Genomic DNA, 14,023 nt, shown 5'->3' on the forward strand with positions numbered 1-14,023 from the left:
TCAGCAGGTGAATGGATAAATAAACCATGGTACATGCAGACAATAGAATATTATTCAGCACTAAAAAGAAGTGACCTATCAGGCCACAAAAAGACGTGGAAGAACCTTAAGTGCATATTACTAAGTGAAAGAAGCCAATTGACTGACATTCTGGGAAAGGCAAAACTATGGCGACACTAAAAGGATCAGTGGTTGCTAAGGGTTGGAGGAGAGAGGAGGAAAGAAGAGCTGAAGCACAGAGGGCTTTGGGGGCAATGAGAGTACTCTCTATCATATTATAATGATGGAGATATGTCATCTCAATGATACATATACATTTGTCAAACTCTATAAAATGTACAACACTAAGAATGAAACTAAAGGCTTTGGGTGGTTATGATGTGTCAATGTAAGTTCTTCAACTGTAACAAATGTACCAGTCTTGTGAATGATACTGATAATGTGGAGAGGGGCTATGCTTGTGTAGGGGTTGGGAGTATATGGGAAATCCATACCTTCCCCTCAATTTTTCTATGCACCTAAAACTGCTCTAAAGAAATAAAGTCTTTTTAAAAATACATCAATGTAATCTATCATATCAACAGACTAAAGAAGAAAAATCAGATAATCGCTATTAATTGTTGCAGAAAACACATTTAACAAGATTCAACACTCATTCGTGATCAAAAAAGCTCTCAGTAGTTTCTTCTTTCCCAAGATTGCTTTGGCTATTCGGGGTCTTCTGTGGTTGTATATGAATATGAAGATTGTTTTTGCTATTTCTATGAGAAATGCCATTGGAATTTTGATAGGGATTGCATTGAATTTTTAGATTACTTTAGGTAGTATGGGCACTTTAACAATATTAACTCTTCTGATCCAAGAATACAAGATATCTCTCCATTTATTTGTGTCTTCTTTGATTTCTTTTCATCGTGGTCTTAATAGTTTTCAATAACAGAACTTTCACCTCCTTGGTGAAATTTATTCCAAAGTATTTTATTCTTTTCTTTTTTTTTTTTAATTTTTTTTTTAACATTTTATTTATTTTTGAGACAGAGAGAGACAGAGCATGAACAGGGGAGGGGCAGAGAGAGAGGGAGACACAGAATCGGAAGCAGGCTCCAGGCTCTGAGCCGTCAGCCCAGAGCCCGACGCGGGGCTCGAACTCACGGACCGCGAGATCGTGACCTGAGCCGAAGTCGGACGCTTAACCGACTGAGCCACCCAGGCGCCCCTCAATGCTATTATAACTGGGGTTTTCCCCCCAGCTTCTTTTTCAGATAGTGTGTTGTCAGTATACAGAAACACAACTGGTTTTTGTATATTGATTTTGTATCTCGCAACTTTACTGAATTTGTTAATTAGTTCTAACAGTTTTTTGGTGGAATCTTTAGGGTTTTTTTCTTTTTTTTTTTCTTTTAGAGAAAGCATGTGAGCCAGGAAGAGGGGTAGAGGGGGGGGGGAGAGAGAGAATCCTAAGAAGGCTCCATGCTCAGCACAGAGTCTGATGCAGGGTCAATCTCACTACCCTGGGATCATGACCTGAGCCAAAATCAAGAGTTGAATGCTCAACTGACTGAGCCACCCAGGCATCCCTGGGGTTTTTTTTCTATATAAGATCATGTCATCTGCAGAGAGACCATTTACTTTCTTCTTTTTGAATTTGAACACCTTTTATTTCTTTTTCTTGCCTAATTGCTCTAGTTAGGACTTTCATGCTATGTTGAATAGAAGTGAAGAGAGTGGGCACCCTTGTGTTATTTCCAATCTTAGAGGAAAAACTTTTAGCTTTTCACTGTTGTGTATGATATTAACTATGGACTTGTCATATATGGCCTTTATTATGTTGAGGCATACTCCTTGTATACCTAATTTATTGAGAGATTTTAACATGAAAGGATGTTGAATTTTTTCAAATACTTTACTACATCTGCTGAGATGATCACATGGTTTTTATCCTTTATTCTGTTAATGTGGTGTATCACACTTATTGATTTGTATATATTGAACCATCTTTGCATCCAAGGGATAAATGAAACCACAAAAGACCCCAAATAGCCAAAACAGTCTTGATCAAGAAGAACAAAGCTGGAGGCATCACACTTCCTAGTTTCGAATTATATTTCAAAGCTACAGTAATCAAAACAATATGGTACTGGCATAAAAACAGACACATAGATCAATGGAACATAATAGAGAGCCCGGAAATAAAACCACACATATATGGTCAACTAATCTTTGACAAGGGTGCCAAGAATACACAATGGGTACAGAATAGTCTCTTCGATAAATGGTGCTGGGAAAACTGGATATACACACATAAAAGAATGAAGTTGGACCCCTATCTGGCACCATACAAAAAAGTTAACCCAAAATAGGTGAAAGATTTAAATGCAAGACCTGCAACTGTAAAATTCCTAGAAGAAAACACAAGGTAAAAGCCCCTTGACATTGGTCTTGGCAATAATTTTTTTATATATGACATCAAAAGCACAAGCAACAAAAGCAGAAATAAACACGTGAGACCACATCAAACTAAAAAGCTTTTAGACAGCAAAGTAAACCATTAACAAAATGAAAAGGTAACATATAGAGTGGGAGAAAATATTTGCAAACCATGTTTCTGAGGTGTAGCAGAGGTTAATATCCAAAATATATAAGGAACTCATACAACTCAAGAGCCAAACACCACAAATAATCCAATTTAAAAAATGAACCTGGATAGCTCAGTCAGTTTAGTGTCTGACTCTTGATTTCAGCTCAGGTCATGATCCCAGGGTCATGGGATGAAACCCCACATCAGGCTCCACACTGAGCATGGAGTATGCTTAGGATTCCCTCTCTCTCACTCTCTCAATCTCTCTCTCTCTCCCTCCCTCCCTCCTTCTGCCCCTCTCCCCTTCTCTCTCTCTCTCAAAAAAAAAAAAAAAAAAAAAAAAAGGGCAAAAGACCTGAATAGATATTTTTCCAAAGAAGACATACAAGTAGCCACAGGTACATGAAAAAGTGGTGAGCATAACTAATCATCATGGAAATGCAAATCAAAAACACAATGAGATATCACTTCACCTATTAAGACAGCTATTATGAAAAAGACAAGAGATAACAAATGTTGTTGAGAGTGTGAAGAGAGACCCCTTATGTAACGTTAGTGGGAATGTAAATTGGTACAGCCATCATGTAAAACAGTATGGAAGCTCCTCCACAAAATTAAAAATAGAATTCACATGGGCGCCTGGGTGGCTCAGTAGGTTGGATGTCTGACTCTTGGTTTCAACTCAGGACATGATCTCACAGTTGGTGGGGTAAAGCCCCGCATCTGGCTCTGTGCTGACAGCATTAAGCCTACCTGGGATTCTCTCTCTCCCTCTCTCTGCCCATTCCCCACACGCATGTACACCCTCCCTCCCTCCCTCCCTCTCTCTCAAAATAAACAAATAATAAAACATTTAAAAAATAGAACTCCCATATGATCCAGCAATCCCACTTTTGGGATTTGTTGTTATTGTGACTTACATTTATGTTATATTAACTAAAGGATAGATACACACAAATAAGATGCAAATACTATAATCAGTAAGTGTGTAAAACCAATAAACTGAAAACTGCCTTAGGTATACAAGTAGAAAGCACAAAGATAAAAATGGCCTACCTCCATGGTAATAAGTGAAATATAGTTTAAAACAAAATAATATTTTGGCCTAGGCCAGTGAGTACTCATAAGGCAAGTACTCTCAGGGCTCATATTTGGAATTAGTGGAATATCCTTTTTAAAATCAGTTTGGCAACATGTAAGTGTTTCTGTCTCTGCCCCAGAAATATTACAGCTGTGTATTTATTCTGAGAAATAATTATTAATGGGGAACATTGATATACACAAAGAAACTAATTGTAGTGTTCATTAGAACAGCAGAATTTGGAAAGAGCCTACACTTCTGACAGTAGTAGAAAAGCTAAGTATATGGTGATGAATCTACAGGATAAAATTGTTCATTGAACTGTCGAAAATGTCTGTCTTGATTATGTAATATTATCAGAATGCTATGGGAAATGCTTACTCGTTGAAGATATTAAGAGACAAAAGCAGGACTGTAATCATATGTAATATTATTTCAGATGAGTAAATGCTATAAAGAGAAAAACATGAAGGGAATATACAGATCATTGGGAGTGGTTATGATTGAATGTTTATACTGAAGATAGAATTGCCTGTTACACTAATATGTAATTTTTAATGAATGTCACAATAAAAAATCATTTGAAAAGAATAAATTATATGTATTCTAAAGTATATCTATATTAATTGCGAATTTTTCCTAAAGCAATGCTATAGTTTTCAAAAGATCACCTTATTTGTGAGTAAAATGTTTGTTCTTCAAAAAAACAAAAACGATCATTATAAATCTCTAACAAAAACCCATCTAATACAAGGAGTGAAAGAGATAATCCGGGATGGTGGTAGTCTGCAATTTATACAAATACTCTTGTCAAGTTTTGGAGCACTCTCTTTAAGGAAAGAGGTCAGTGAATGAGAAACTAACTCTGTCCCACACAGACAGCAACGTGGCCATCGCAGATTGATGGGAAATACTTTAGTGAGTGGGATTAGGTGGTAGAGCTACATCCCCAATGGAAGGCATGAGAGCTTTACAGAGAAATGGACCCAGGAGCCTAATCCTAGGGCTGAGGCCAATGCGGGAGAGGGTCCTGGAGAGGCTGACTGGAGAATTCCGTGACTCGGTGGCCAAGCGATGCTTCGGGACCACAAGGAGCTCAGACGGGAGAAGCCAGCTTCATGTCAGACCCAACACACTGGTGGTCTGGTTCAGAAACTGGGCAGGCATAATCGCAGAGATGAAAAGCATCAGAAAATTCACTTGCAAGGGGCCGAGGTAGGCCGGGGCTGACGTTGAGCAATCTCGAGAGAGTGCTTGGATGTTGACCTGGCACAGAGAGGCCACAAATGCAAAGAACAGCAATCAAAACTGCTAGCCATCCCTAGCAAGAGAGGTTTTACTCTTGTTCTCTTTTCCCCCTTCCATGAAATTGTTCTGTTCATAAAATTCTATAATTTGAGAAACTCTCCCAGCTGAAGACAGACAACATGACTGCAGTCCATTCTGTATTATACATTGATGCCCTGTTCCAAAATGAATGACCTTGTCAGCTGCTTTCACCTCTTGAACTTACAGCAACAGAAGCCTTGTCAGTTATGTTGGAGAGACTCGCCATGCATGAATCGGGACAGACCTGACAGGCCATCCACACACTGGAGGTTGCAGGAGCATACGATCATTTGGAGGCATGGACCATTTGTGAAATTGACGGGCACTTTCTCGTTTGTTTATAAGCTGCGTGCTAGCTAGGTCAGATAGGTTGCATCTGGGAGGGAGGTAATCACTTCCGACAGCCCGTGGGTCTGATGGCCGAGAAAGCCCTCAGTAGCTCTGCTTCCAAGAGACAGTGGCAGGGATAGAACCTCGCTGTCACCACAGCACCAGGCACAGGGGACTGTGGTTTTTGGCGATCGGGGATATTTAGGGGTCGCTGCTCGTTGTGTCCTGTAACATTAACACTCCCGCCTTGGAATGTCTCAGCAGCTTTTTTTTTTTTTTAATTTTTTTTAACGTGTATTTATTTTTGAGACAGAGAGAGACAGAGCATGAACGGGGGAGGGTCACAGAGAGAGGGAGGCACAGAATCTGAAACAGGCTCCAGGCTCTGAGCGGTCAGCACAGAGCCCGATGCGGGGCTCGAACCCACGGACCGTGAGATCATGACCTGAGCCGAAGTCGGACGCTTAACCGACCAAGCCACCCAGGCGCCCCTCTCAGCAGCTATTTTTAACGATTGTTTTGGATAATATTCTAATTGTCACCCCAGGGCAACTTTGATGATTTTCCCTTTCTCACTGAGAGATCAATCTGGCTCATTTGTGAATAAATTTCTAAGAAAGGAAAAGGTAAGTCTGACACCTGGAAAGAGAAGAGAACTTGGCTTGTGTAAAGGTGTGTGTGTGTGTGTGTTTCTCTACTGAGCATGATTTTCCCCGTCAGGAGACTGGGTTGTGCGGGGTCATCTCTGAGCTAGTCTATTCTTGGTCCTTTGTGTGCCAGTATTTCAACCACACTCGTGTTATAGTCGGCATCGTTTTCCCATCCAGCAAAATAGTTTACCTCTCCAAAACCGAATCTGTGTCTATTTGCCACTTAATCAAAATCCACTGCCTATTATTCCGTGCCCCACGACTCCAAATCTCCCTCCCGGCTTTAATTTTGGTTTCTGGTCCTTTCTTGCTGATGAGCATGCTCTCGACTCTGTCTCATGCAATCTGGCTTCTCCCTTGCCTTGTACAGGGCTCTCCATTAATTAGGACAAACCCTGCTCGCCTCAGGTGACAGTTGCATGGCTCCAACCCCAAACCCACTCTGTCCACCTCCTCTCTCTAGGTAAGGGGTGTTGAAGCTCCTTGGGAATAAGAGACCAAAGCACAAACGTGAGGGGAGATCATCGTGGCTAGCCATCACTTACTGAAGGCCTCCTCCCTAAAGAGAACTAAGGTAGATTCTGTGGGAGATGTAAGCCAAGGGTCCCCCTTGATGATGACAGTCAAGTCAGGAAGATGGGATGTCCTGGGGAAGACAGCTAGAGAGAGAGCAGAGCTGGTTCACAACCACTCAGAGCGGTGAGAGAGCAAGAGATAGAATAAACTCCCCTGACCCCAGGACCCTGAGCGCAGGACCCTGAGCCCTTTGTTGAGGCAGGAGCGTGCCTGTGAGGCTAGAATGGAAACCGCCGTGGCCATGTACGTGGCCGGCCTTCCAAATTCGGCAGAACCGTGCGCCTCAGCTGTGTTCTTATTTACACTTGTCTTTGAAGTCAGACTGCAATATCAATTCCTGACCTACTTCCCCCCTCCACTTGTTTTTGTTAGATGTCTTGATTCCAGAATGGCCCTTATCCCATCTGGGACAAAACAAAACAAAACAAAAACAGTTCTGTAATTGCATGTGTGTCTTAGGATGCTTTTGATTGTAAGCAACAGAGACCTGACTCGGAGAAGTTTAAGCTAGGAAACAGTGGAACAACTTGGGTAACTAGAACTACAAGTTCCGGTGGTGCCGGAAGTGGTTGGTTGGTCCAGCAGTTCAGTACCACCACTGGAGTTTCGGGTTCTTTTTCTATGTTTATTGTGTTGCCTTTCGCAGTAGGAAAGTACATACTAAAACACACAGAGAAATAAAGTACTGTCTTTGCTCTGCGCTGAAGTCTCCCATAGTCCAGTGGTAGCTCTGTCTAGTCTCACAATCAGGAGAGCATTTAGTGTCAGAGGATTTCAAGATGCTGTCACGAGTAAGAAGGAGGCCCATTTTAAAGGGTCTGGCTTGTGGCTGCTTCATTCTGCATTCCGCAATCCTGTTTCCTAAGAGAACCCTAATGTTGTGCAGGTATCCATCCCTGTCCATGAAACCACGTGCCTTAGAATTTGATGCTAGCTTTAGGGTGGGGACCTACTGTACTTTCCTAGCTCCCTCCTAGGCCTGGCTCCTGGCATCATCATGACCATTCATCCTGCTGTGATGGGAAGACCCAGTTTATGCCTTTTGCCCTGATCACAGTGAGTCCTGGAACACCCATTCACTGTCAGCAGTGGCCCCGTGTAGATGGTCAGTTATACGGTCACCGGCATCATGTTTTTGCTGCCAGTTGCAAATGTGGTTACATTATTTTCACATCTATTGAGAGAGGGCAGGTGGCCCTCCTGGAAGAGTCAGAGCTTACCCATAGAGCCCCAAGCAAATCTCTCCTCTCATCTCTTGGGTCCAAGTTTTGCAGGAAGGATGCCATTTGCCTCGGATCAAATGGTCCCCACCATTTGAAAGCAATGGATCCTTTCCCCCAAACACATTCACACCCATGAGCGCTAACCTGGCTTGTACAACTTCAGGAGTTTCTGGCACCCCTAGAGAAACCCACCAGGATGTTCATGCAGATCAGGTCAAATCATGTGAGCATACCACGGGGTGATGGACTCAGCCGCCAACTCAAGTCACATATGTCTTTGGCAGAGCTCAGTACCCACTGGCTCAACCAACACCAAGGACACAACCACTCCCAAATTTAGGTCTTCAGCTTAGATTTTTAACTTCTCCTGCAAATGCCTATTGGACTTCTCTATGTGGCTACCCAACAGGCACTTCCCACTCAAGATGCCCTAACCAGAACTCCCTGGAGCAGATGCTAATGGTGCCCCACCCACATCCCCTAGAGGCTACTGTCTCAGTGTGCTCCACAGATGGCCAGCTGCCAGTGTCTTCTCTCTGCCCCTGAAAAGGACTCTCTGCCTATACTGGGTGCCAGACCAGGATTACCAGAAAATCAGCACTCCCTGGGCAGCCCTCAACCAGCTTCCTCACCTCTTTGTTCTGAAGTGGAGGTTTTGTACCATATCCAGGAGTTTACCCATGGACTTAAGCTCCACAGTGGTAACTGGCCTTATTAACATACCCCCATTGGCTGCCATCCCTCTGACTGCCTCTCCCACACCCCTACCCGTGTTTCCTTCACCCTCCAAATCAACTTTCTGCACTTGAATCCTTGTCTCAGGATCTGCTTCTGGGGGAACATACAGCATTCGCCATCTCCAGTCCCAAACCTGCGTCTCTTTCTAGGACTTCTGTCTCAGTGACGACACCCCCAGCCCACCCTGTCACCCAGTTCAGAAAGCCAGGCACCAGTTGCCCTAACTCCTGTCTCCTCCATCACCAAGTCCCGCCAGTTCTGCATCCTGCTCTTCATCTCTGCTCGCACTACCTTGATTCAAACCCTGATCGTTGCCAAAGCATCTCTCACCTGGTCTCCTTGCCGCCAACCTCACTCCCTCTGGCTGGCCCTTCACACCCGCCAACACAGTGAGCATTCCTCGACCCACATCTTTCTTGGTCATCCCCTTGCTTGAAGTCTTCATTGGTTCCCCATGGACTCCAAGAAAAAGGTCCTTTATAGGACAGACCACGGGCTTCAGCTGCCCCCAGCCTCCTCCACCCCCACCCCTGCTATTCTTCACAGCCTCTACTCCAGTCTCACCGAATATCTGCAGTGTCCAGAATGTGCTTTGCGTTCAAGTTTTGGTGCTTGCTGTTCCTTTCATTTGTAATGTATTTCTCTCACTTCGAAAAACTCCTATTTATTTCTCAGTGCTCGGCTCTTGACGCCATCTCTGTGCAGGCTTTTCTGACTGCCCTGCCCGTGCCATTCCCTACCCTTTCCCAGCCCGGGTCTGGCCCCGCTCCTTCAGGGTCAACCTAGTCAATGGGATAACTCCTCATGCAGCACATAGTGTTACGCTGTATCATTAACAGTTCATTTACTGGCCTCTGAGCTCCTTGAGGTCAGCAACCATATGTTAACCTTCTCTCTAACAACAGTCCTTAGCTCAGTGACTGGCATACAGCAGGTGCTTAATAGGTGTTTATTGGATAAGTAAATGAATCCTACATCTGGCAAGTTTGTGAAAACTAGATCATGAGGAGATGCTATATTAGAGAAGCAAGGTATAGATAAAACAATTAGGTCTGAGATGTGAAATTTGTTGAGTCCTTACTTAAAAGCAACAATATTAAAATTACAGATCTCAAAAATCACCGTGAGCAGCTCTGGAAGGTTTTTGTGGTTCTTTCCTGCTGTTTGGGCACATCCTTTCTTCTCTCCATTTTCTGGGGCATCCTTTAACTGTATGAATACAGTTCTTCCACATTAATGTCCCGTTTCTGTCCCCAGACATCTCTTCCCCCATGCAGACCTGCTCTGTAATTATGGACTTCTCTTTTTTCCTTCTCGCTGCAAGGGCACTCACGATGAAAATACAGAGGGTGCCACTGTACCCTTCTTTGGGACCATAATGCCTGTTTAGTATGCATTAATCTGAATCAATATAGTGTCTCCTGAAAACATAAGCACCTCAAAGGGCAGCAAATATGAATCACAACTGCCAGTGGGGATCAAACATTAACCCAGGGTTGTGATGAGGCCAACAAAAGAAATAGGCTAGTAATTGCCTTCCAGGATATCAATCCGTACCTTACACACACATACCCCCTCAGCACACACAAAACCTTTATGGATCTTTCATCCATGAACTTGCCCAATTATAATTGCCCAGCTGTGTCTTTAGTTGTATTCAGGCTAGGTCCTGGCAACAGAGACCTCACATACCTGATCCAAGGATTCAGAACAGTTCTGAGATCTCTAGAGGAAGTCTTTGGTTACTAAAATGGTTGAAGACACATTCACAGACAGATATTTCCACAGGTATCATTAATGACTTCAAGTTGATTTAAGGCCCCAAGAGCCTGACTGACACGAGTAGGAACTGGTACTTTCTGTTGATATTCATTATTATCAGTTCTTTTTTAAAATATATATATTTTTTATTTTGGGGAGAGTACAAGCAGGGGAGGGGCAGAGAGAGAGGGACAGAGGATCCAAAGCAGGCTCTGTCCTGACAGGCTGACAGCAGCAAGCCCACTGTGGGGCTTGAACTCCCAAACCAGGAGATCATCACCTGAGCTGAAGTCGGACACTCAACCGATTGAGCCACCCAGGTGCCCCGATTCATTATTATCAGTTCTTAAAGTTGTATTGTGTGTCTTTCTGTGTCTGTGTCAGCTCAGTATTTTTTAATTTAACTCTTTTTTTTTTTTTTTTTTCAAAAGAGGGAATTCATTATCAAGGAATGGTACCAACAGGGCCTAATTCTTTGTTACCAGCAGTGGGCACAGAGCCTGGGGCCCACAGTACTTTTAGGAGCCCACAGAAATGTTCTCATTTCTTTTGAAATCAGAAGAAAAATTGATCTTCTAGGTTGAAGAAAATGTATTAATATATAATATCAATATATTTGTCTTTTTACCAAAGCAATTATAAAATAGAACTTTTAGGTTTTTGTGTTTTTGTTTTTGTTTTTGTTTTTTTTTAATGGAAGGGGGAATCCAGTAAAGGCAAAAGTACCCTCAGGAAATAATAAGGCATTATGTGGCCCTGGTTTCTATTACATTATGCTTGCAACACTACAGGGTTAGAATAGAACCTCTCCAACACAAGTTCAGGTTCCCTTGCTAATTGTAAACTTGCCAGGCTGCTCTCTCTGTCTTCCACACTCCGTGTGGCCACCTCAAATTCTGCAAGAGGGAAGTTGTGGTTACGAGTCAGTGTTGGGGTGGAGGATTGAATGTGCAAAGGATAGCTGGATTCAGACGCTCTCTTCTCTGATTAAAGTAACTTAAGTTCTGCCATTCTCTCTCAAACATCTTCATCCTGTTTTGATTTCCAGAAAAAAATCTTTACATCTTTAGGGATTAATTAAAGCAGTGTAGTTGCTTCCTTTGCTCTCTTAAAACATTTACAGGATTTAGGTTTTTTATTTTGTTTTTAAATCATCAATAGTACTACTAACATCTATTACTTATTTACTGTTTAGCAGCCGGGTAGTCAATAGTCTCTAACTCCAGGTCTCAGCCCCGGTGTCTGGCAAACACCAGGTGTTCAAGAAATGTTAGATTAATAAATAAATCATCTCTCAGGCAAGTTTGTGGAAATTAGATTGTGTCCGTGGGCTCATTTCGTCTTTCATAATCTCACACCTTGTGAGAAGGATCTTCTACGTGTATCACCCTGGCATTTTAGGGGGTGGTCACTGGGCCCTCCCCACCTCTCCCTCCTCCATCAGCCAGCCACTTCCTCTCTTCTGGGCTCCGTTCTGGCTCCTCTTCATCGTGGGGTCTGGAATGGTCCCCAGCCCGCCAGTTGGCAGCAGGATCCCCCGCTCTGCCGGCCCTCCTCCGTGTCCATCTCCCCCTCCCCTGGCCCGCGCCTCGGGCGACCCTTCCTCCTGCCACCCTGACGCCCGCCCACAGCCACGCCCTCCCCGTGGGCGAGATCACCTGTCCCTCCTTCGCCGCCGCCTCCTCCTTGGGTACCCTCTCGCCCCCCTCCTGCTCCCCCTCCTCCGCCACCTCCCCCAAGCCCTCCCCTTCCCCGCCTCCTCCCACCCCTTGGTGTATATAGTAAAGGCCGGGCGCCGCACGCAGACACACACTCGTCCGGACACAGGCGCACACACACTCACGCACGACCGGCAGCGGCGGCGACAGCGGCTCGGTGACAGCGGCGACGGCGGCTCCCACCGCTGCGCACACCCCCTTCAGGCGGCGGGCGGCGAGGCCAGACCGGAGAGTTCCCACACCCCGCGACCACACCCGTGGCTTCCTGGAGGCGGCGGCCGCGATCGCGAGGTAGCCACCGCGGTGCCCCCCAGCGCGGGCCGGGGTCCCCCTCCCCCGCCTTCCCCGTGCGGACCTGCCACCGGGACGCAGGGGGGCGCGTCGGGCTGGGCGAGCCTGGCGGGGCCCGGCGCCCGGGGAGGGGCCTGCTCCCGTGGGCAGGACGGCGCCCGGAGGCCGGGGCCAGCTGGGAGGGGCCGGGCGGGGGCGGGGACGCGCGAGCCGAGGCCGCCACCCGTGCGGCGTCCCCGGGCCCCGCTCCTGCTCCCGGCGCCGCGCACTGGCTGGCGGGGCCGGAGAGGCGGCGCCGGCCGGCGGGGCGGGGGCCCCGAAGTGGGTTTCGGGCCGCCACCAGCGCTGGCACCCGGCACAGAGGGCGGCGCGCGGCGGACTCCGCTCCCGGGCACCGCACCGGGCCGCCTCTGGGCTCTGCCGCTCTGCCCCGGCCCGGAAAACCCGGCGCCTTCCAGGCCCTTCGAAAGATGGATTCTGTTGACGTATCTGGCGGCCCTGGCGAGCCGGGTGGAAAGTTGGGTTTTGCCAGATCGCGCTGGGCTTGTCTTTGTGACGTTCGGCCAGCCCCGCATCCTCCCGAAGCCGGGTGAGTGTGCGTCGGCGCCCCGGGAGCCTTCGAACCCCCCAATGCCCAGACCCGGGGTGGCCGCACCGGCTCGGGCTTTCTGCCATGTTAGGCACCGAGCAGCGTTCTCGCAGCATTTTTGCGTGCGTTTCGGCGGCGCCTTTTGCTGCGGAGGGAGTTACCGCTTCTCTCCGTGTTGGCTTTTTCGGGGTTGAGGTTGTGCTCTGTGTGTTTGCTTGTTTGCCGTTTAAAGCCCGACTATTGTTCAGCATAAGCTCCGCCTGGGTGGGGAAATGGCATCCCACCACAGTTGCCGGCGAGGGGTAGAAATGTTGCCAAACAGCTGCTGCTTTGTGTTTCCCTATCACAAGTCCCTGGAGTAGGTTTGGGGCACGACGGATGGATGGAGAGAGGGATGGGGCATGGAAGAAGAAGGTGGCTTTGGAAGAGCGAATTGTCACCCACCCCATGGCATGCAGTCAGCCTCCCTTTCTGCCTGCCAAACTTTTATGAATATTCCTTTTGTGGCAGGGGGAAGCTTAATGAATTCAGCCCAGTTTTCCAGGGAAAAGCAACCCGGCTTTTAACAATGGTTTGAGAACTTAATCAATGAGAAAGGCGAGGGGCGGGGGGTGGGGGGGGGGAGGAGGCGCTGACACCATATCAGGGATGTGGCTGCTTCTTGCAGAGTCAGGTAGGGGAGAGGTGGGCAGGGCAGAGCGCAGCTCCTGGGTGGCTGAGTTCCGGGAACTGTCGGTAGCTCTTACCTGTGCCCGTTGGAGCCAACCCCATCGTGCCCCCCATCTCATGGTCTGCCCAGCCGTGGGCGATCGGGCTTCAGGGGCGCCTTGCGGCAGCGCGCCGGCCGGCCCCCCCTCATCTGGCGTTTTTAAGGATGTGTAAATATTTTGCTGAGGATAAGTGACATCAACAGAATGATATTCCGCAGAGCCCGGGTGTGCAGCGATGATAAATAGATACGGCCAAACAAAGTTTTGATAGCCGCAGATTCTCATGGCTCGCTCTGTTTCATTTGGGTCTTTGTTTTTGTTGATTTAGCATTATCTCTCATCCTCTGGTGTGATCCCTTTATTTAGCCGATTTCGGATGCTTCTCTTTAGAACAGAGAGAAAAGCAGCCAGCAGGGAGAAAACAATTCTTAGCCTTGCATACATCATGC

The 14,023-nt window shown here is 46.5% G+C and overlaps 1 protein-coding gene across 4 annotated transcripts in view; it reads left to right on the plus strand.

Annotated features, from left to right (window-relative positions):
* The first annotated feature begins 12,066 nt into the window (after nucleotides 1-12,066).
* RAI2 (retinoic acid induced 2) overlaps nucleotides 12,067-14,023 on the plus strand; it is a 59,934-nt gene continuing 57,977 nt past the window's right edge. For 3 of the 4 annotated variants that reach the window (XM_053891802.1, XM_053891803.1, XM_053891804.1), the window contains exon 1: nucleotides 12,067-12,275. The gene's annotated coding sequence lies outside the window, so the exon portion shown is untranslated. Of the gene's footprint in view, nucleotides 12,276-12,483; nucleotides 12,865-14,023 lie in introns of those variants that run through there. The other variant, XM_053891805.1, reaches the window with a different exon arrangement.

Source organism: Panthera pardus, unplaced genomic scaffold, assembly GCF_024362965.1.
Source record: "Panthera pardus isolate Hobbes unplaced genomic scaffold, ASM2436296v1 HiC_scaffold_27, whole genome shotgun sequence".
NCBI lineage: Eukaryota > Metazoa > Chordata > Mammalia > Carnivora > Felidae > Panthera > Panthera pardus.